This window comes from Microchirus variegatus (genome assembly GCF_963457635.1).
Source record: "Microchirus variegatus genome assembly, chromosome: 1".
In the NCBI taxonomy this organism is placed as follows: Eukaryota; Metazoa; Chordata; class Actinopteri; order Pleuronectiformes; family Soleidae; genus Microchirus; species Microchirus variegatus.
The window spans coordinates 18,027,559-18,050,352 of NC_139802.1; positions in this window are offsets into that span (position 1 = coordinate 18,027,559).

Sequence of the window (22,794 nt, forward strand, 5' to 3'; positions counted from 1 at the left end):
ATTTGTATAGCACATTTACACCTCAGTTTTGCCAGTATACATCAGGAGCAATGTGGGCTTAAGTGTCTTGCCCAAGGACACATCAGCATGTAGACGAGTAGAGCCGGGATTATTATATTAAGTTATGCATAACATGTGTGAAGAAGATGGGTGTGTTTTTAGTCAAACACTGGGACCCTGATTTACAAAATGGACATCTCACTATATTATACACCTGCAGAGTGTGATCAAGACCATAAACTTCTCATGAAAATTATCTTTTACTTATTTCTCACACACAAACTGACTTGTTTTTCCAACTCGCGAGTTCCCTCCTCATGACAACTCTGACACTTCATTATCCGGTCCATTGTTTTATACACAGTCTATAACCTATAGCCTTAATTCTAAGACCAGAACTTAATTTGACCTCAATAAATGATATGTGTTCTCTGCAGCCTAATGACTGCATGTGTATCCTTTCACACCTCGCACAATACATGAGCCACATGACCAACACCAAGTATTTTACTACAGCTGAATACAATTATACACCGTGTTGTATCTATCTCGAGTCCTTAAATTACCGTCCTTGTATCACACATGTACATAACATCTAAAATAGCTAAACTATAGCGAGGAGAAATAATGAAATCTGGATGCAATATGCATCTCACAGGGACAGGAAACTTTTTTTTCCCCACTGGCAGTTGCGACTCATTTTAATGGAATATATTCAAAGACGACACAATATAAATTGTGGAACAGTTGACTCCGGAGCTGAGGCCTGGAAAAATAAAATGAGATATGTGTTGAGTAAGAGGTTCAAGTCTGAAACGGATACAAGAGCATATTATCACTATTGTTATTTTTTTTTGAAAATGTCACAGAGGGAGTGTAGAGGAAACTTGCAGGGGGAAGAAGGCTGATGGTGAAATAGCTCTTAAAGGTTAAGTCATATTCAACATGGGGCTTTTCTACCTTTTTACAAAGGTTACATTTTTTTTGCAATAAGGACTTAACATGACTCAGCAGCACAATGAAGATGTGCTTTTGGTAAAAAAAAAAAAAAAAAAATGCATTAAACTATTTTTTTAAGTTTAAAGGGACACTGTGTAGTATTTATGGGTTTATATTACCCAAAATCCACTTTTGTATACATATTATGTGCTCCTGCATTGTCTAGTCGCTGTATAATCTTTGTTTCTTTGGAAGGGAGGGGGTGAGCAGAGAAGCAGTTCTATGTTGTAAATTTCAGCCTCTCCTCTAGATGGCACTATAAACTATTTACTTCACCTTTAAACGAATCCAAACTGCGTTAAAACATGATGTTAAGTGATAATAAAGAGTTGTAGCTTAAGAAAATTTTTTTAATAACTGTCCTTTAAATAACGACAAGTGGTGAGATGATGGTGTCTTGTATAGAACAAAGAGAACTTTATTTATCACAAGCCAAACATCAGGTTCAAGCTCTGCAGTTGGCTTGAGAAAGAGCGAAAGAGTTTCAGCCAAATCTAGAACAACTCTGCTCTTGTTTTCCAATAACCACACATTTTAAAGCCTGCTTGACATCAATTTCATACATGTTATTTATCCTATTTTACAGTAAAATATAAAGCCAACCCTCTGATCAAAATTGGTCATTGCTCGCTCCAGTTCCGGAAGCTCCTGGTCTTCATATCCTAGGCTTTCCAGAAAACAGGAAACACCTCGGGTCTCTCCTATCAGATCCAAGTGTCCCTTTATTATACACTCTTACAAATAAAAGTACTGGAACCCTTAGTGCTACCAAGAACCCTTTTAAAACCCTTTATTCAGGAAAGGTGTTTTTAAGGGTTCTCTGGATCAAAATGGTTCTTACTGGAACCATTAGTATTACCAAGAACCCTTTAGAACCTCAGCCCTTGTAAAAGAACACTTCTGGAACCCTTATTTCTAAGAGTGTAGGTTTTATTTGGATTCTGTTTAATTTCATATGTGTGTGTACTCAACTTCTTTGGTCCTGCCAGAATGACGGCTTCCAGATTGCATTTTCAGCGTACTGCACGTCTTCCCAACCTCATAACAGCACATACAACAATAAAAATTAGCTGTGTTGTGCTCTTCCAAGGCAGATACTAAATAACGCAGTGATTGAGATACTAACATGTAACACACAATGCATACTCTATCGGCAAAATAGCAGATGGAAACAAAGTTCTGAAGAGACACAACCTGGTCACATTTCACAGCAGCCAGAAATCAACACTGGTAACTGTGGATAAAATATGGCTTTGTTTACTTAAACCCTTTTCTAGTGTCTGCGAGTGTCTGTGTGTGTTTTATGATAAAGGTTGGCTTCATTTATCCTGGTTTGGTGACTGAGAGAAACTTTGCATGTGTCTATTTTAATAAGGACAACAAATGGAGGGATATTTATTTCCTTGACATTTTTGTTATTTTATAGTTAGATCACGAGGCACTTTGTACTCCCACAAATACACTTTATAATAGGTGTTAGAGACGGAAGGACGGAAACAAATGTACAATGCATGATAATGAGCTTAAATATAGCTGCTTTTCTTTCCTTTTTTTTTACCTCCCAATGTTCAAAACAAGAAAAACAAAACACTTGGACCTTTCTTAGATTGTCAACTTGCTTATTGGATCAAACATCACATATTTCCTCATCTGTATGAAACATAAAGGCAATGAAAGTCATGTTTTGGATGTGTGATGATGAATGATCTGCTCGTTGCCTACTGCAGGAACGGCTTGTGATGGTGCGGTGACTACTCAGTAACCGTATTTTTGTGTGTTCTTTCTTTTTTTATTATAGTACTACTAATAGTAATACATTTTATTTATATGGTTCTTAATGTCACAAAATGTTCTTAAAGTGCGCACAGTAACAATAAAAAAACAAGGAGTAAATGCAAGTAAGATCAAAACATCAACATTTTAGTCCTTTTTTTTAAACACTTTTAACAGTCCGTGGTGTCCTAAGATGGTGAGTGAGTTCCCTTTCACATATGGAGAAACAATGACTCATAGATAAGAAGTAGTTGAGTAAACCACGGTTGGTTAGCCCTCACTCCTTTGCAGCAAGAAGGCCCGAGTTCCTGGGTTCAAACCCAGGTTGGAACAACTTCGAGCCCCAGATGGAACAAGCCTTTCTGCAAGGAGTTTGTATGTTCTCCCCGTGTGTGCGTGGGTTTTCTCCGGGTTCTACGGGTTCTTCCCACAGTTCGAAAAAACATGCGATGAATGTATATATGAATGATGGTGGTGGTCGGAGGGCTTACCACCACCAGTGAGAATGTGTTCATTAAAAATGGATAATTTGTAAAGCGCTTTGGGTGTCTAGAAAAGCTAATGTTCAATGAGATTTTTACTATTGTAGACTAATTTCAGTCAGTGTTGATATCAGAACATAAGAGCTGAGGATGTGGTCTTTTTTTAAAACTTTATTCTATAGTTTTCAAATTATTGTACAAAAGAATACAGGGCAGAAGGCTCCCCCATGGCTTATGGTAGGAGGAAAAAAATAACAAAAGAAGGAAGGTTAAAAGACTCCACATAGTCTTCTTACCACAATTCCATGTGTTGACTGAGGTTTTGATAGCGATAAACAAACATAGATATGTGTGGATTGTATATAATTACAATCGGTAAGCAACACCTTCAACAAAATCTAGGACATGGCTTCAGGTCAAAGCAAAGTTTGAGTATATATAGAACAAAAAAGTTATTTGCATGTTTTGTATCTGAGCATTTCTAGAGGCAATAAGGAAAGAACTTCAACCAATGTAGGAATGATAGAGCTTTATTTTACTATTTGGTTTGCCAAAAAGGGAGTGATGGGAATATGGGAGAATGCATCAAAAATATGACCCAAGTTATCATTAAGGCATGTCCAAAAGATACGTCCAACCGAGTTTAGACTATAGTGACATCTCGGACAGCTGGAGTCAGTGAGGGAAGAGATTTTAGCCAGTTAAAAACAGTTAATGCAACAATACAACAACTGCTCTGGGTAATGCCTGTCGTCCACATCGCCTTAGCGTTTTTGAGCCCCCAAAATGGATGAGTTTAAAATTGCTGCTAGATCTAATGTTTTAGTGTGGTCAGAAAGAATGGACAAACAAAAAAATTGCAAATGATAATGCAGTTACCCCACGTTCACTTCCTGACTGGTTCTTATCAGCCATGGAAATGACTCATGTGGAGAAAAATTAAATTACCACTTACTTAGAGTGTACTACTTACTTTCTGTTGTAGTACACTCTTATAAAAGTACTATGTTGAACCATTAAAGGTTGTTTGGCTGGTCCTCATAGGAGAACCCTTTTTGGCTCCAGGTAGCTCCAGGTAGCTAGAACCCTTTTTGAGGGTTCCACCAAGAACCCTTTTAAAACCCTTTATTCAAGAAAGGGGTTTTAAAGGGTTCTCTGGATCAAAATGGACCTACTGGAACCATTAGTGTTACCAAGAACCCTTGAAAAACCCTTTCTTTGGGAAAGGAAATGGTTCCAGGTAGAAGGACCCTTTTGGAACCCTTATTTCTATAAGACTGTAGTAGAGAGAGTTTACCTTGGTTGGTGGTCTAATAAACAAACCCCTTCTCTGATTTGTCAGCATTGTTTTTCATTAGAAGAAAAGGATAGAATCAACATGAGTACACTGGTATGCACGTCGTATACTTTGTATAGGTGCTTTAGTATGGACAGGGGTTAATTCTGAAATAGAGCATGCTTTTTATCTGAAAATGTTGTTTTTTAAAATTAAGATAGTGTGGATGTAACCTGGGAAGAGATGTAAATACCACTTCTGAATGGAGCCCTTAGACACTCGTGCTGTTACGGAGATTGTTCACGATCAGGTGCGATGGCCTATGATGGAACCTCTAGAGTCAGTGATGAGTTAAATTGAAATATTTTATTGTAGATGGCTCAGATCTGAGGAGACATTAGACAAAGCCTGACATTTGAACAGTGAGGAGTCATCACAGCGTGCCAGGACTGATGCATAATAGTTGGTAAGCCAATTGAGATTGTGGTTTCTAGGAAGGGAACCTTGAAAGGCACCTAGTTTGTGACTCATCCTCGGTTATGGCTGTTAATATTGAACACCAGCTCTGGTTATAAGACATTCATGATGATGAATAGTGCAGTGTTCGAAACACCCATTGTTAACACGATCGGCTTTGCTGTGATTGCGTGCCAGGTGGGTCACAAGAAGGCAAGGTTGTCAATGCAAATGCAAACAAGAATATCCAAATTAGACATAGGAAAAACTTGGGTGTGTTTGCTTTGCCAACTTCATCAGTTCTCAGAGGTCGCAGCGCTGCTTTTCAGGAACTTGATTTGTGGACCACAAGTATCTTGTTTACATCCAATTTTTACAGCCTATAAAAATAAGATTTAATCCACTGCTGTTTACTTCAGACTGCTCATCTTGTTCGGGGAGGTCAGCAAACAACCACCCAATCAGAATGTAGATTATATTCTTTAGCATACTATTATCACAATTTTGGAAGTGTATTATTCACTCTGGGATTTGTGGAGGACAATCAAAAAAAGTAATTTACTGCATATATGCTGAGCAGATTTATTGCATGTTTTACTTTAGTTGTCTCAAATGGCTAGGAAATCTTCCACCTATAATTTTAAACTCTAAAAGATGGATTTAAAGTGGCATATCCTTATCTTTGTAATTACCTACAGAAATGACACTTTGATTCACATCATTTTCATTTGAATGACTTGATTTACGAATAACTCTCTTTCCTCCATCTGCATAATGCAGAGGAAGATTATGATAGAGGATGGTAGCTGACGTCTACAATAGCCTGTGTGCTCTATTTTGTTGGGGCTGATTTATAATTTATGGGAGTGAGTCACTCGTGTGTGTCCATTGTGACCTTTTGTTGCACTGATTTGGAGTTGCCAGGATACATTTTCTCCTGTGGATACAACGAGGGAACGAGAAGAGATGAAGTCATTATCGGTATCAGCTCGACTCAATGTTGCGTTGCAATGTTGTGTCTGTGGAACAGTAAAGATGATCATTGTGTGTTTTGTTATTAACTGTGGCTGCTGACATGACCTGTTAGATGAATTTGTTGTTGCCTTGTATGTGTTGGGCTTTTATCTACGTTTGTTGAATATTGTCGGCCCAAAAATTAATTTTTTTTTGAATGTGCGGTCCTTATCTGCTTTTTTGTAGGTAAACAAAACAAGAACTCAACGATAAAAGAACTCCAACCTCCATCATAGCACCTGCAGAGAAATACTCCAAAGCAGTAATTACATTTATGTGTATTGACTTACAAACTATGAAGTCAAGTGATACTGTTCCAATGAGTGTTGTCAAAACACCTACACCAAATGTCTTCTGTGTTTGCCCAAACACTGTCACTGTCTTGGCAAGTATCACCGGAGGTTGATGCAACCACCGGCAACTGAATACTGTTTTTTTCTCTGTCTGTACCTTTTGTTCTCGTCTTATGCTTGTCGTAAGCTGACTGGAGAGAAATTACAGGAAATTATGGCAGAGAAAAGGATGAAGAATGACATGCAATCGAGGAATATTGTTCAAGTTTGGCTCCCACCATGGCATAGCCTTAAATGACATAACACTGATGCTGTGTTATGACCAATGTTACCTTCTTTTCTCTGCTGCCCCCCTTCAGTCAGTGAAGTGAAAATTGCAGTCCAGTTTTCCTCTACTTTATGTAACACACTGACTATGCATGAGAACCCCCCCCCCCCCCACACACACACACCATATCACTTTAAAGACAAAAATAATATAATTTACATTTGATTCAGCAGAGACTGAAGTGTTGCCTTCACTTATTCCGCCAACATTCAACCTAATAGAGAATTGTCACCAAGTCTGCAGATCTCCCCTCACATTATGCAGCTTCAGTGAGTTTCAAGCTCCTTGTTTTCACCACATCTTTGCCCGTTTTGGCAGCAGACAGCAGTTGTCAGCAGAGAAAAGAAGATCTTTAAAAGAAACTGTACATTTTACTGCTTACCGTCAGCAGAAACGGAATCCTTCGGCATGTAAGGATCGAGACAGGCATTTACCTGCGTGTCAGGATTTGAAAAGACCAAAAACACAGCAAATGCAAAGCAAGGATTTAACTGACTGACACACAAAAAAACACACTCGAAAATAAACATCTCCTCTAAATAAAGCAACTCCCGCAAGTTCAGGCAGTCAACTTGAGATGCACTGCTTTACTGGCATGCCGTGAACTCCATGACCTTCCTTTTAGAAGAAGAAGAACCATTTTATCTACTAAGCCACAGCTGCTTTTCTGCCTAAATATACATGTATGAAGTGAAAACTTTTCACATTGGAGTTGAACCAAGAGAAGACCAAGCAGTACAAGTCGGTTCAGTTTGATACATCAAACATGGAGAAGGGAACCATGTTTATACCATCCCAGTTTTTGGCACCCCTCCACTAAGCACAGTGGTGGAGCTAGAAACACTAGGTTCCAGTAATTTTTCAACAGAGTATCATAACTAAAGCTCGCCCCAACTAGAGGATAAAAGGCCAGATTTCGGATAAATACAACCACATGCCAAGAGACAAGAACATGGAATGCTGCATGTCCCCCAATGTTGACTTTTGTTTACTGTGTCTTCTTCTTTGTGGAATTTATTGGCTAATTACACTGGTAAGATGTCGGGCTATTTACGTAGCTGACACAGCCGCATACAATAGCTATGTAATTTATGTATCCGGCGCACACATCCCGCTGTGGAAAACGCAAGCCAGATCAGGATGTACCGTTCCTAACACCATGGGGAGCTGAACCGTACTGTACTGTGTGGTGGAACTGAGGCTTAAGATACAGATAACACCTCAGGAAATGGCGAGTGAGTGCAAATGCTCCACAGATTCCATGAACCTCTGATTTTTGGGTTATGGGTTAGTTTTTCTCTGAGGTGTCAAACCAAGCAGATTTTTTAGAATAATCCTGACTTCCTTAGGCTTCTTCACAGTGCATCTCCCACGTCCCTGGTGATCTTAACTGGTTAACTCTCCATGTTCATCCCTCGCTCCCCCGAGCTACCATTTCTCTTTCAGTCACTCACCTCTTGTCGGCAGAAGAAAAACCTTGTCATCTAAATGCCCCATATTTTCAATTCACCTTAATGAAAATGGCTGTGCTGAGCCATGATGGAAATTACTTTTGAGTAAGGGAAGGCTGGCTTTTTAAGCCCTGCCCCTCCCCTCCTTAAACACCCTCACACCACTGTTCTCGCACCCCCCACAAAGCCCATGATGGAACATCTGTAACGATGGATTTAGCTTCACTGATAACTTTCCTAATTAAACCACACAATATTTAATTAAGACCCAGTGTCGTTTAATTACTGAGATTTTTCTTTTTGCCTCTCTCTGTCTCTTTCTCTCTTGCTCCCTTCAGTCTTGCTGCTTGCAGACAATCTCACCTGCTGAAATGAGAGAACCTTCACTCTGCTCTGGAATGAGACGGCCATTTGTTCTTTCTTTTACTTATTGTCAGCGTAAAGAACATGTTTTTTTCTTGCCTTCATCCAAAAATAGAGAAACCAGGCAAAATACAATATCCAATATCTGTGCTTTTAATATTGTCTTTTACAGTTGCAAAGGTTTATGCCATAATTTATGCCATTATGTGGTCATGTCATTTTTAAGTAAACACATGTCAAAAATAGTTTTTTTCTTCCAGCTTTTTGTTTTGACATGAAATAATAATTACACATTCAAATCTAATCAAAACACAGCCAAGTGTACAGACTTATAAACATAACCATTCATTTGTAAGGGAACTTTTTCTTAAAGCTCACATAGAGTTGTCCTGTTGCACATATATGTTAGTTATGGAGGTCTACTTACATACTTTAACTTGTTTTTATGGTCAAAAACCTCCTTGTTGCTGTAAACGAGCCGATAGGAAGCTGTCTTTTCTGATGCTGTGCTGAGCCGCGATATTTCAGACATAAATCTCACACCCAGAAGACAGAGTGTGTTGGGATTGGCCAGCCAGCGTAGAGCCTTCCCAACTGTCTTGTGATTGGCCAATACCCGCAAGTGACATTATCAGCACACCCGCTCTCAGAAGCGCTCAGCTCCTCCCTCTGGAACGGTAGATTCACTGCTACTCATTATCACAACGTTTAAAAATAGCTTTGTCATGACTCCCTGCCGCAGTCCCTTTTATGACTTTGACCCAGAGTCAGAAGACACTGTCACTCGTGAAACACCTCCACAACGGACGTTATTCTTCTTCTGCGGTTCAATGTACGCAACCGGATGTACCCGGACTAGTGCCCGGAGCAGGAGGATCTGCTGTTCAGGAGAACTGCTGTTTACGTAACCGGACCGGGTTTTTTCAGAGATCTCGCTGAGCCCGAGATTACAATAAAACACAGCGTTCTCAGCAGTGGCTGAACTGTTTGTTTAGAACCTTCAGTGCTTCGTAAACAAGGTAATGATGCAGATACGCACTAAAAAACAGTGTTAATTGGAACTTCCGGTCTAGGTCCGCTTTAATGAAAGGAAAAATGCCTAATTTATACCAAATTTAGTCAATGACATAGCCATAGACATAGAGCCACATAGCTCCAGGCTAGACTGGCCTATAAACAAATAAAGATAAACAGGGAGCTGCAGTTTGTCACAATAAACACCACTTTAACATTTGTATTTCCACGCCGATTTCATTTTATGCTCAAAGTTTTACGATCCATGTAATGGACAAAAATATAATGTCTCCAGTTCAATTACTGAATATAAATTAGTGCTAAATGCTCAAGAAAAGAGTGAGTTTATTACAACTTGTATTGATGTTGTACAACTGTGCTCTAAATATAACAAAGGTTAGTAATTACACATAACAACACTGTTGTGACAACTATGATCACACACACATAGTAAGCATTGTAATTGGGAAGTGAGCCTTAAAGGTGGAGAAGGCATCATACTTTTAGCATTACTGATTCATAATTCCATTATGTACTTTGGGCATAATGTCAGTCAAGTGATCCGAAAGAGAACTGGGTTCATGTGCCTTCTGTGGGTTCTGTTTCCCCCTTTTGGGGGAAGTTGTACCATGGCAGGAAACCATTTTGCATTTACACAACCCTTTGGTGAATAAATGGAGAGATTGCACTCCTTGCTCATCTGGTGGAAGAGGCTCGACACTTCGAGAGCTGTAATCCAAGATTGTTGGTATTTAAAGGATGAGAGTGAACAAAGAACCCTCCTTCTCTTCATGTGATGCAGCTCAGTAGCACCTTTCACAAGACCTCCCCTGCCTCCCTCCATTCTTGGGAAATACCATTCCATCTTCACTGCTTTTTTAATTGCCTGCAAACCACTCCTACGCTTACTGTACCAAGGTCTGCTAACATCTGCGTATCAACATCAACACTCCACTCTCAAACCTGCACAGGTCCAGGAAGTCTTCATGTAGCAGACGTGACGCTCGCTGCTTCCCACACATATCTCCCTCTTGTGCAGAGGAAAGTAGCTGCTCCAGCAGCACACAGAGATATGAAGTTAATTAAACTGCCAATCCCAGAGAGGACCATGACAGCCTGAGGTGTGGTGGGCTGCTGGTATATAGGGGCAACCAATCTGCAGTGTGTCATTAATTCTATTTACTCTGAAATTATATATATATATGTATATATGGTACATTTCTGCAAACCATGGATAAGTTGAACTGTATTTACTGAACGGAAATTACGTTGTTAGACATCGAAAACATTTCTAAAGACGCCGTTTTAACCACATCGCATGGCTACCATTTCCAAATGTTTGCATGACGCATACGAAGCAATTTGCAAACCATTGAATTCCAACTGTTCTTCTCCTGCACGTGATGTTCAAATGTAGCATATGTCACTTGATGTGCAGGAAAGTAAAATTACAAACATTTTTTTTGAAGTCAGGGTGTGTATCAGGTAAGGTGTTCATGCAACGACATCAATTAACTCAGCCTAAGAAGTGAGAGATGAGCCTTTCACGGTGCATGTGATGATGTAGATGTGGAACAGTTTTCAGTGTGACAGCAAAGGGAAAGTCACATGGTATAGGAAGCAAGGAAGGTAGAGGAAGAATGTCTTATTTCCCCAATCTTGATTTAAACCCGTTAGAGCGCCATTGCTTTCATTACGCTTTTCAGTTGAACCTACTTGCAATCCTTTTTATCAGCTGTGCACAACTGCTTTATTGAGGCTGATAAGAAATAGTGCCTTCTTCTTTGACCTTTGACCCTCATTGGAGCTGAGGGACTCAGCCAGGAAGGAAATCAATGCTGATAAAAGAAAATGACTAGTGAAACCTGGCTAGCAAATAACATCAGTCTATCAAAATGTCATTCTGGAAAACTGCTCTCACTGCACATATTGACAAATTCAGTTGGTCATGTGTGGACAAAAATGTGATAGATCAGCGCTGGTATTAGCTAGGGAAATGCTCTCCAGTGGCTCTTTCAGTAACAATGATTTCCTTTTTTTTTTTCAAACGCTCCATCTCAGCGTAGCTCACTGAGAGAGAGACGGGGGAAACACACGCGAGCACCAGGCAACAGGGAATATTCATTTTCCCACCCAAATGTGATCTGCTTTTGTTGAAATGAAATCGCTGTGATCGCTCTATTACTCAACATAAATGAGTGATTTCTCACTGTGTGGGAAGCATGGAGCTGCTGCGGCTTAAGTCTGTCACTGCTGTGTGTTTCCTTTCGCTAACATGATAAAACACCACTATCGGTTTTGAGTTACTCTGTCTTTTATCAAGAGCAACGACGTGGACGAAGTTTCCCTGAGGGCCGCGAAGAACTGATGCCAGAGATAGAAAGCTACACACCATTATTCTGCCTTTGGAGAAGATGTCTGTTTTCAATGCAGGACTAATATTGAATATTCTCTTTACTCTACTCAAATCCCACCTGAATCTACCATATCGATGCATGACAATAACACATTAAAATTCCATCAGATTATATGCAATTATTTTTGCATAACCATAAATCCTAATGTTTAAAGCTTAATGTTTACCATATGGTGGGTTCAAAGCCAAGTTCAAAATCTACAACCTAGAAGCCCATCACACCATTTGAGGTAATTCCTGCATAAACCAGCCGAGAGCTCACCTTCATCTTCGCCATCCATCCACTTTAAATCCATCAGAAAAATCAACCAGTGATGTAGGGTTCTTAAGCTAAAGTTGGCTTAGCTGTAAGCTCCACCCGAGTGAAGTGGAGGCATTGCAGATAGGTGGCGCATGTGATCAACCTTGATATGTCGTCACTTTTGTGTGTGCGGGCGGGGGGTGGGGAATATCCAAATATGTAGTCCTATGGTAGACATGGATGATATGGAACTTTTACATTAGAAAATACAGATGTTTCTTAAGGGTGTTAAGTGAGTGTATCATCTGCATAGAAAACAATAACAATTAAGAAAACACACTGGACAATGAGTGTAAAAATAAATATTATTTTAGACTCTGCAGCTATACCAGCTTGGGGTACCCGTGAGCAAGGTACCTACTCCTCAGTGCTCATTGTTAATTAGACACAGACTAAACTGAGCTCATGGGTGGGTAGAGGGGGGAGAAGCTGAATGTAAAAATGAAGGAAAATGAGTGGACGGTTTCGCATTTAACTAAATTAGCTTATTATCAAATTTGGGAATTGACAAAATATGATCATGTTTTACACCATCTCTGTTGTAATAATTTGCTTGTGGTGTAAGTAGCTCTTGAAACTGATCTAGAACAAATGCTTTTTTGTTCTAGATCAGTTTTTTTTTGGTTGTTCATTGTCATGAAAATGTGAACTTTGATAGTTCTATTTGAATAAAGTTGTCCCATGATGTGTTTGACATTAAATACACTGCATGTTGCCACAATGAGGCAAAGCCAATGCTTTCTTTTTTTCAGTTGAAGTCAATTCATGGCCCCTGCTTCTGGAAACAATTTTACAGCAGTATCATTGTTCAGTGTTTATGTAGATACATTATAAATAGCTGTGCTCTAACCCACATTAAGTTTAATTTATACAGCTGTAAAGAGATCGTGAGGAATGTAATATTGATTTTCATCACTAAAACTGTGTATCGGAGCCGAGGTTATCGAACTGTTTAAAACTGCAGGCCCTTTCCATGATCATACACTGTCACCTCCATCTTTAAGTAAGTTATGTTTTTAAGTTTAACGATAACATGGGGAAACATTTGCTGTAACTTTCTCCCTGCGTCGTCTCTTTCCCTCCCTGTCTCCAATTCTTTATGAAGAGAGGAGCACACAGCTGATCGTGTCTAAATAATCCTCCCGTACTCAATGCCCTTCTCTCCTGTCCTTTCTAAAATATAATGGGATTTAAGGTCATGGTGTGTTTTTTTTTTTTTTTTTTTCAAAGTTCAGCAGTTTGATTGAAGGTGGTGAACATGCAGTGTCTGTGGTATAAGGGAGGTTTTCATTGCACTCCTTGCTCACATCGTTTTAATTCAGTGAGTTAAAACGATCACTATTAGCTGTGTCCAGAAGCCAAATCCTCCTTAGATTCGTTACATACTGGTGACGATTGGAAATTTGAAAGGAGATTGTGGTAAATGGGACCAAATGATTTTGTGCTTATCTCATAAGTCATGCTATCAACATTGGAGGATTTTCAAGTCTGACTTGATTTTAGCAATGTGGGAAACCACAGACACAAATAACTTTGTAGCCGATTTTCAATGTTTTAATCCGGACAAAGCACACACTAGATGATCCAGGGATTTGGGATCTCGCATAAACTTGTGTGATTTAATGTAAACAGACTGTCAGCATTCTCAGTTTATAGCCGTTGAGAAACACAAAACAGCTGTGAATGAAGACCGCTCCAAGTCGGTTGTAGGTGTGCTAAACAAGCTAATGCAGCTAACGGAGTTAACTGGTAAACTGTGCCTGGACTCCGGTGTCGCGATTCGTAAAAATGACGTCACTCGTCTTTTTCTGGTCAGTCTTCATGGAAACGCGTCATGCGTTAACGTGTGATAACGCGCGCCCTTTTGCCGCTCAGTCGTAAATATCGAACGCGTTTAAGTTTACGATTTGATTTTATAATCACGTCTTTTAACCTCTCGCACTACAGTATATAGTTTGGCCAGATAATCTGTTCCAATCAGCTTCACCCAGGGAAACATGTAGCTGAGAAAGGGGGATCGGAGACTTTGGCTGGAAGATGACTGTGGAGGTGGGTGTGGTTGGCAGTGAGTGGCACAAGTAAAACTGAGGAGTGATGACTCATGAAAGCAGTTTCAGGTGAGCTGATTGTCACAGCTGTTGCTTGTAAAGGGAGAGAACGATTACAAACAAGCAGCAGCTGTGACAATCGGCTCACCTGATACTGCTTTCATGAGTGTGCCGGACCTCGCGAGAGACTGACTGCTGCAGAAGCAAGCAAGAGATTATGAAGCATTGAAGATTTGAGTCATTGAAGCTGGCATATATGAGGCATAGAGAGCAGGATGACCACTTTACTATGTGTATTAACATTTCTTCAGGTTTGAGTGGCAATTGCTTCACTGAGCTGTGTTGAGTGAACTCATATTAGTAGCAAGACCTTCCACACCGGCATTCTTTACCTACCGGTCCACAGCTGCCCCAAAACTTCTGAAGAATACACCTTTAAATGTATTTACCATGTAGCAACCAGCTTAAATGCTATTGGTCAGGCACAAAACAACTGGATTTCTTGCCCTAAAATGAAAGAATATCGTCCCTTGGTCCTTTTTAGTCAATTTAGTCTGTCCCCACAGACTCACATGCACGATATAATAGTTTATGGTAAGAAGTAGCTTTCATTATTATTAAGACGATCTGACAGAAAACAGTAAGAACACGTTTAGGTTATACTCAAACCAAGACACACAATATCTATGCCCATAATTATCATAAAAATAATTATATGGTAAGTTGAAACATACAGCTCAAGCTACAAAGTTTCAAAGAGCCCAAAGAGTTCTCCAGGAACATGCATTTTAGCAACCTTAAATCTAGATTGTTATCTCCACACCAAATTTCCATAAACAAGAACATAAACTCGTACATTTAAGTAAATATGTGGGTTTCTTCTTGATAAAATACAATAGCTGAAAAATGCCCCATCTCAAAGTGTTCTGGAAAGAATCCACCCCTTTAATTGGATCCGATACAAAAGTTAATGGGTTTTTCCCTGGGCCGTATTCCACCCTCCCACCAAGTTTCAATAAAATTGGTCCAGTAGTTTTTGTGTAATCCTACTAACAGACAGACACTGAAAACATAACCTATTCGGAAGGAGTCAACGTGAAAAGAACAAGTAATTACTTTGGTGTTTGCGAGCACCGGTACCATAAAAGTATACAATAAAGGCAAGGCAACAATCTCTGAGATACATTCAACACCCATAACAGATGAGGTGTTTTCATAAAGTAATGTCCAATTCTGTCATGTCTCCACTGACACATCTCACTGAGAAGATTAATAGGACTGCATTTGTGATGTAAGCGACACATGGACAGCGGAGCTGCATTCCAGCTGAGTCCTTGAGCTTTTTCACGTCTCGCTGACTCGTGTCAATAACACAAACACAACACCCCCCGCCATTGATTGTGCCAGTGATTCCATGTGCCTTAAGCAAGCGTGGACCTTTGATGATGAACTGGATATTTTCGAACACAGTTACTCATCTTGTATTGATGTGTAAGTGGGAGAGGTGTATCCTGGTCGGCGAGACGAGATCCATCTGTCACCAACGTAGTCTGGCCTGGAAATGGATGTCACTTACCCTGGGTGCATGGAATGACTCCTCCCACTTTTGGAAGTGTGTCATGTAGCCTGAGGATCTTGAACAATCTTCTTTGACGTCGGTTGGGAATGAAAGTGAAGTCTATGTTACCAATGTATCAACATAAAATGGCTTTTTTTCCCTCTACAGCCATCAGCTCTACCAATTCATAAATATGGCATTTTAATATTGAAAGTGTAATACCCATTCAGTGCAACAACAAATAGGTACCACTCATCTATTTTAAAGTATTTAATTTGTAGACTTGTATTTGTTATGTGTTTTATACGTATTTAGTAGCAAACTTTCATTATTATATTATATTATATATTATTATATATTACATAATATTATTATGCATTGGTGGACATGGTCATGTCGTCCCCATGGCCAACAACCGGCACGACTCCAGACTCACTGAGCAAGAGCAATAACGAAAAATGATATGTATTCTTGTAATATATTGTGCAGTTTGGATGGAGAACTGAAAGTTTACTAGCAGAATCAGGGTTTTAGAAATGTTGAGGTCAAGGGGACATAAAAACCTCAGGGAGTGTAATAGTTGTCACACATGGACAGATACAGAGATCTATAACGATATATAAACATATGAGCAAATGTGTATTGTGTGCACAAATATGATCCTTTACTACCTGGACTAGCTTCTCATCTCCAAAACCTGGGAGACTCAGTCTTTTCAGAAAACAAAGCGGTTCTTATATATATATATATACATATATATACATATTTTTTTATATAATAAATACTATATTAGTAGTGGATTATTTATTTATTGGTTTTTACATCATAAGCCATAGACACTGCTCTTGTTATCCCTAAACTTAAGTCGACACATGTCTGTGTTCTATTTAGTGAATTAAAGATTTATCTTTTAATAAAAATGATTAACATGTTCATGTAGCTACCGTCAACATGACTGAATATAATATTAATGTAATACTGTCTGTGCTGTGCCGCCAGCGTTCAACTAAGCTGTTGCAGTTTAGAATGTGATGGCCTTTGCATTATAATTGTTTTTATTTTGTTAAATTCAAAGATGAAAGCAGAAGGGTAATGAGCCAAGGCGGGATTAAATGGAACAAGTGTGACACTATGATAAATATAGAACATGCTTTCAATGGAATTGAGGACTGTATGATTTGAGAGGGGCCATCCTGTAGTGTTTATCTGAATTATTGAGTTCCAGCGGAAAGATACATCAGCTTAAGTGTGAGAGACTCTGAGGAAACGACTAAGAATTGTCAAAGATTTATCTCGCTCTAAAATGGTGGTGAACTCCATTCTTTTTGGTGACGATAAAAAGCTGCCTCTTCTTGTCACACATTAACACATTAACCTGCCTATTGACGGTGCCATTTTTGTGGTGGTGGTGGTGTGTGAGAGAGAGTCATAAATATATCCCTTCTCTCTAGGAGCAGAGTGGATATAAAAAGACATTGTCAGTAGCCGCTTTATCATAGCCTGGGGATTCTTTCGGGTAAACAGTCCCTCCAAGTGTTTGCAGGGATACCTCCGACCACTGCCTCCCAATTGGAACCAATCTTCCCCGTTCAATGAGCCTTGTGTCCATCTCTTTCTTTCAAAATCCTCTAAATCTCTGCACTGTCACGGCTGCTTGGATACAGCCAGCTGGAGAGGCCGGGGCTTTGGCAAAGATGAGGGGTGGATTGGGTTAAAAAGAAACACAGCATGATATGCAACCACATCCGCACAGCAGGGAGATCTGCATGGGAGTGCACTTTACTCGGAGCATTTACATCCATGTGTATGTGTTTGTATACACTTAAGAGTGTGTGGTATGTGCTGCATGTTGGCGTGGAGCTGCAGCAGGATGTTGGGCTGTTTCAGTGTGGCGCACACAGCTGCAGAAGCACAGGACTGCCACCAGTAGTCGAAGGAGTGCTACTGCACTGTGATCATCCTGCAGACTCCTCACATCGAGCTGTGCTCTCAGAGCTCCACGGACTCGGCATGAGCAACAGTCATCACATGACCTGCAGGGGTGAAATTTTATGTTTGTTTCAACAATGTGTAATATGGATTCATTTTCAGATTTGGACTTTTGTCTGGGTAGATTATCATTCATTCAGGTCATTGTTCTGCAAAGGTCAGTGAATCCGTAGCAATTAAACTCGTGATTTCTTTAAGATGTTTCCCCTTTTGTCCAAGTGGCTTAAAGATGGTGTTGGAATCTGCAAATTTAACCTCTGTCGAGTTTGGACTGGAGCGTTTTCGAGGTAGAGGGTTAAATGTGACATGTGTATGTCTGTGTTAAATTGGCGGGAGAGACTCAGGACAGGCTTCATCCTGCCGCTTTAATGAATCATGGTCTTATAGTATAGACACAAGAGCTGAAGAGTCAGGATCAGAGTATAGAATATTTCAGTGTGACAGACACAACGCACTTTTCAAACCAGTGCTTTTCTCTTCTCTTCTCTGCATGCTTTTAAGAAACAAATCATCAGATAGCTGTAGTCTATGCAATATTTTTTTTTATACAGCTTTGCAGAAAACATCCTGTAGTATACATGTCAAGTGACATCAATTTCATTTTAGTTATATAATTTATGTATATGGATGTGACAAATTAACGTTATTCATTTATTAGGGGGACATTCTGGGAACCTTTTAGAGAAAATTCTCTAAAGGTTGCATGAAGTTTGTGACAAAGTTAGTGTGGCAACCACAGGAGAACCAAGGGGGGGAACCTTCAGGGAACGTTCCCGCAACCAAACGGTAATGAACCAGAACGTTCTGGGAATCAAAACTTGTTTGCTGGGCTTCAAGTCAAACATCTTTTAGGTGCTATTGGTTGAGCAAAATAACTCTTTTTGCAGTCATCATTCGTTATGAAGAAGCCACCCCCTGGAGTTTGCCCTGCTATTTAATTGTGCATGGGACCAGAATTTACTAAATGGACATCATTCAGAACTGAAACTTGGAAGTGAGACCACAAGCCGCTCGAGAAAACGTTTAAGGATATATCATAAACCAAGGAAGAAGTAGACAAATTTCCCTCCTAGTTTCTGGCACTTCACTTTACTGACCGGAACCCTGCATCTTTGTGTTGTAAATTTCAGAGCTAAATAATTGACTTATAACATATGGATGGAAACATATTTCACAAAATAAGTGAAAACTCTGGCATGCAGATGGAGCCCAAGAAGATATATAGGCTAATTAAATAAGGCTATTATGTTTAAACCTCTGGGGTCCATAAATATCAACCAAATTATGTGACAATCTCTCAAGCCAGTGAGACATTTTAGTCCGAACCCAAGTGATGGACTGACTGACTAATCAAGAAATCGATTGACATTGACATCCTTAGTTACACAACTAAGAAACTTAAAAGTAGACTTTTGAAAGACAAATCACAGTCACATTGTGTGCACTGAGAATGCCATGGCAACATTGAACTTTTCTTATTTTACAGCACACATACAGTAAAGAGTAGCCTGCTTGTGGGTGCTGCATGCAGCCGACAGCGTGAGTGTAATCTGCTCTCTGCTCTCCTCCACGACACTGCTCATCTGTCTGTGTGTGTGACATATCCGTCCGTCCGCTTAAACCTCTGACTGACATGTCCCAGCTCCCCGAAGCACACACTGCTTTGATCACATGTATTAGAGCTCAAAGATTCTGCTCTTGACAGCCTGTTTGTTTCCCTAAGCTGAGGATGAAAAAGGAACATTTATCAAAGCACACGGAGTCGGAGAGGAAACACGATGAAGGAGGTAGAGATGCTCAAAGTTAAGCCTGTGCACTCCCACAGAGGCAGGTAATGGATGTGTTTAGCTACAGTCTATGTGATCCTTTAAAATACACAAGCATAGCATTTTTTTTATTATTATTACACCTGTAAAATTAACTGGAAACTCACAGCACCATGAATATACACAGAGAACTGTTTAGAATGACGGTGCCATTACATGTGTGGTTTTGCATTAAAACCTGACATGCATTGTGATCCATTTTTGAATACTTCTTTTTTATGTCTCTTTATTCCTGTCGCCACTTTTCCACCGGTCAAAAACATCCAGTCTGGCTTTTGTCTGCAGTATGAATGAATACAATTAGCATTCATTCCTGGTTAAGTGTAACCGCTGACATTTGTTGTTGTCCAAAATATTTGTTTACATCACATTTGTGACATAGAACATGACTCACTGTCATGTCATCAGTATTTTCAGTTTCTGTTCATTCAAGTTTTCTCAAATATGCGAGACGGATAGAAAATTACGGTTAAGAAAAGAACAGTCTCAAGAAAGAAAGAAATATCAAATGGGAGACAGTGAAGTCATGCCTGAGGCAAAGGAATGAGTATGATTTAAATCAAATACCAAGTACAATAAGCACAATACATTCACACACTCGTTTTAAAAAAATGGATTTGAACCTCAGAGTCCTGCCTCTGAACTGTCTGCACACGGTCTCCCTCTCACTCCCTCTCTGTCTTGTGGAGCCATTTATACTCTGACAGAAGAGGTTGAAAACACAGAGAGTGGTGGAACACACCTAATTAACTATGATATAGCTTCCCCTCATGTTAGGCTCTTCAACATTCTTAAATGCCAGCTCGATCAAGACGGTTTGCTCTTGGTCAATGGCACAATTATCACTCAAAGTTCACTCGATGCACAGATTTGCCCGGCCATTTTTGCTCTTATTCACCACTTGAAGAAATACCATTGGGGTGAACTGAATGTGGAGTTTAAATTTGCTTTAAAAGTCTTAAGAAAGACCATTAAGGCCTATACCCCACACTATATATATGGAATAATTGGATTTCCAATTTTAGACTGATTTGAACAGATTATCCTGTAGTGTGAGGGGTTAAGAGACGTCATTATACAATCAAATTGTAAACTTAGACATATTTTATGGCTGAACATCTATTGGTGGCATGAGTAGAACCCTGCAATAACCAATGAGAGCTTCAACATCAAACGGATGTTGAGTACTTTTGTGGAGAACTGTCCACCTCCATGTCTGTTTATATACTGAAGTCAAGTTAAATCCCGCATGTTTCTGTGAGATTCCAAATCCCTGGAATCTCCTCCCTGAAGTCGTTTGATTTCGCCTGCCAGGCTCAAAGAAACCAGAATCTGGCATGTTGACGTCAAGGAGGTAGAACAGGATATAAAAATAACGAACAGCAATTAGATTTGAAAATGACAAAAGGATATTTAATAATTCTACCACATAAAAAATTAACTGCATATGAGCAGCTGTAAATGATGTTGTGTATTCCATTAACCCCTGAACCCAGGACCTGTACAGTTTTTTTACTGTAGGTCAGGGTCCTGATCCTGGCTCATTCAGTAATGATAGGTGTGTGTGCGTGTGTGTGCAGACATCAAGTCTGTGTTTCCTGACAGGTCTTTGGGTTCAGTGTATCATGTTCTCTGCAAACCCTTGCCTGCTATTTACTCCAACACTTTGTAGCCCCAAATTCAGACCTTCTTTGACCATCGACCCACTGTGTCACATTTGCCTGTAGCTGTGGTTCAAAGTGTCCTCAACATCAATTTAGACAGAGCGAGCTTCACTGTATTTTAGTGTTTTCAATAGCTTTTTCCGGGGTCGCGGTACTCGCCTGCATCTTTGTCTCTTCATCTTCAAGCAGCGGTGGGCGATGTGACTCACACTAAAACACACTGGCTCTTTCTGTCCCTCTCGAAAATCCACACAGACTTTCAACTTTCGGCATGCACAGCTTTCAGTGTGCTCTATTCAAATGCAAATTATTCTTCAAATGTTTTTTTTGAAGAATATTTTTGCAATAGATGGCTTAAACCTCTATAGGGAGAGTGTAGTTTCAAGAGTGAAGTGTTTCTTTGTTTTGGTAGTTGTGGCCATGCATGTGCACCACGGAATGTCTTGCTTTTTATTTTCACCAGCCTTGTAGCTGCACAAGCCGTGCATCGTAAGAGCTTTTCACACCTAACTTATTTTTTGTCTGAATGTTGCATGCAATTCACAAGGAAATGGTCACCGAAAATGTCTTCATGTCTATATCTGCTGACGTCATCACAAGCACATTTTTCCCGCACTTTCTGTCCCCATTTCAAAGAAAAGGCTGTTGTGTTTCTTTTGAGTGAATCCCTTTACAGTGTATATATATATATATATGTGTGTACACATATAAGGCGTCATAGGTTTCAGTTTATTGTACATAATTAAAATGTTCATGATAACTTTCAAAGGTCAAACCTTTTTAAAACAGAGAACTGGCACAATAGCAGCCCTGCAGCAGTCCATACCCCCTTAGGGTGCACCACAATTTGTGAACTACCAAGCAATCTTAACTTAAGTTGTTAAAGCTAGGGTGGGCAACATGTTTTGACATTTTTGATAAATTATTTCAGAATAACCTTTCAACATAATACAAATAAAATGATCCGAGAGAGAAATCATCACCTATAGATTGACCCGTGATGGGATATTTTGACCAATCACAGTACAGTTCTGCTCAGCAGCCGCACATGCAGACCCAATTCAGTGTAAACGTGCAAGTCATAGAATGCAACATACCACAAAAGAAAGACCCCTGGGCAAGAAAACAGCAGGAGATGGGAAAGAACATGAACTGACCTGACAACTACAACTAAAGAGAGGTATAGCAGCGCTTTGCAATGTTGCGCTTTAGATTGTAGAGGTGCGTTATTAGCTGGTGGAATAGAGGCAACACATTTCGCACAGTGTAATGTGTTATGATAAATACAGTATTGAAAGGAGAAGGTGTAGAACTCTTAATGACTTTATTTGCAGCAATGCAGAGACGGGAATGGGTTCAAGAAAATGGCAGAAGGCAAGATGGGGGTGCAACTGTAGACGCATTGGAGTCAATAGAGAACAGCACACTGGAGAGAGAAAAGGAGGTGAGAGAGATGAAAAGAGGGCAGGGAGGATGAGGGGGGGAAAGGAAAATCAATAAAGTCATCAAACATGAATTGCACACAGAAATGACTTCTTAAGTC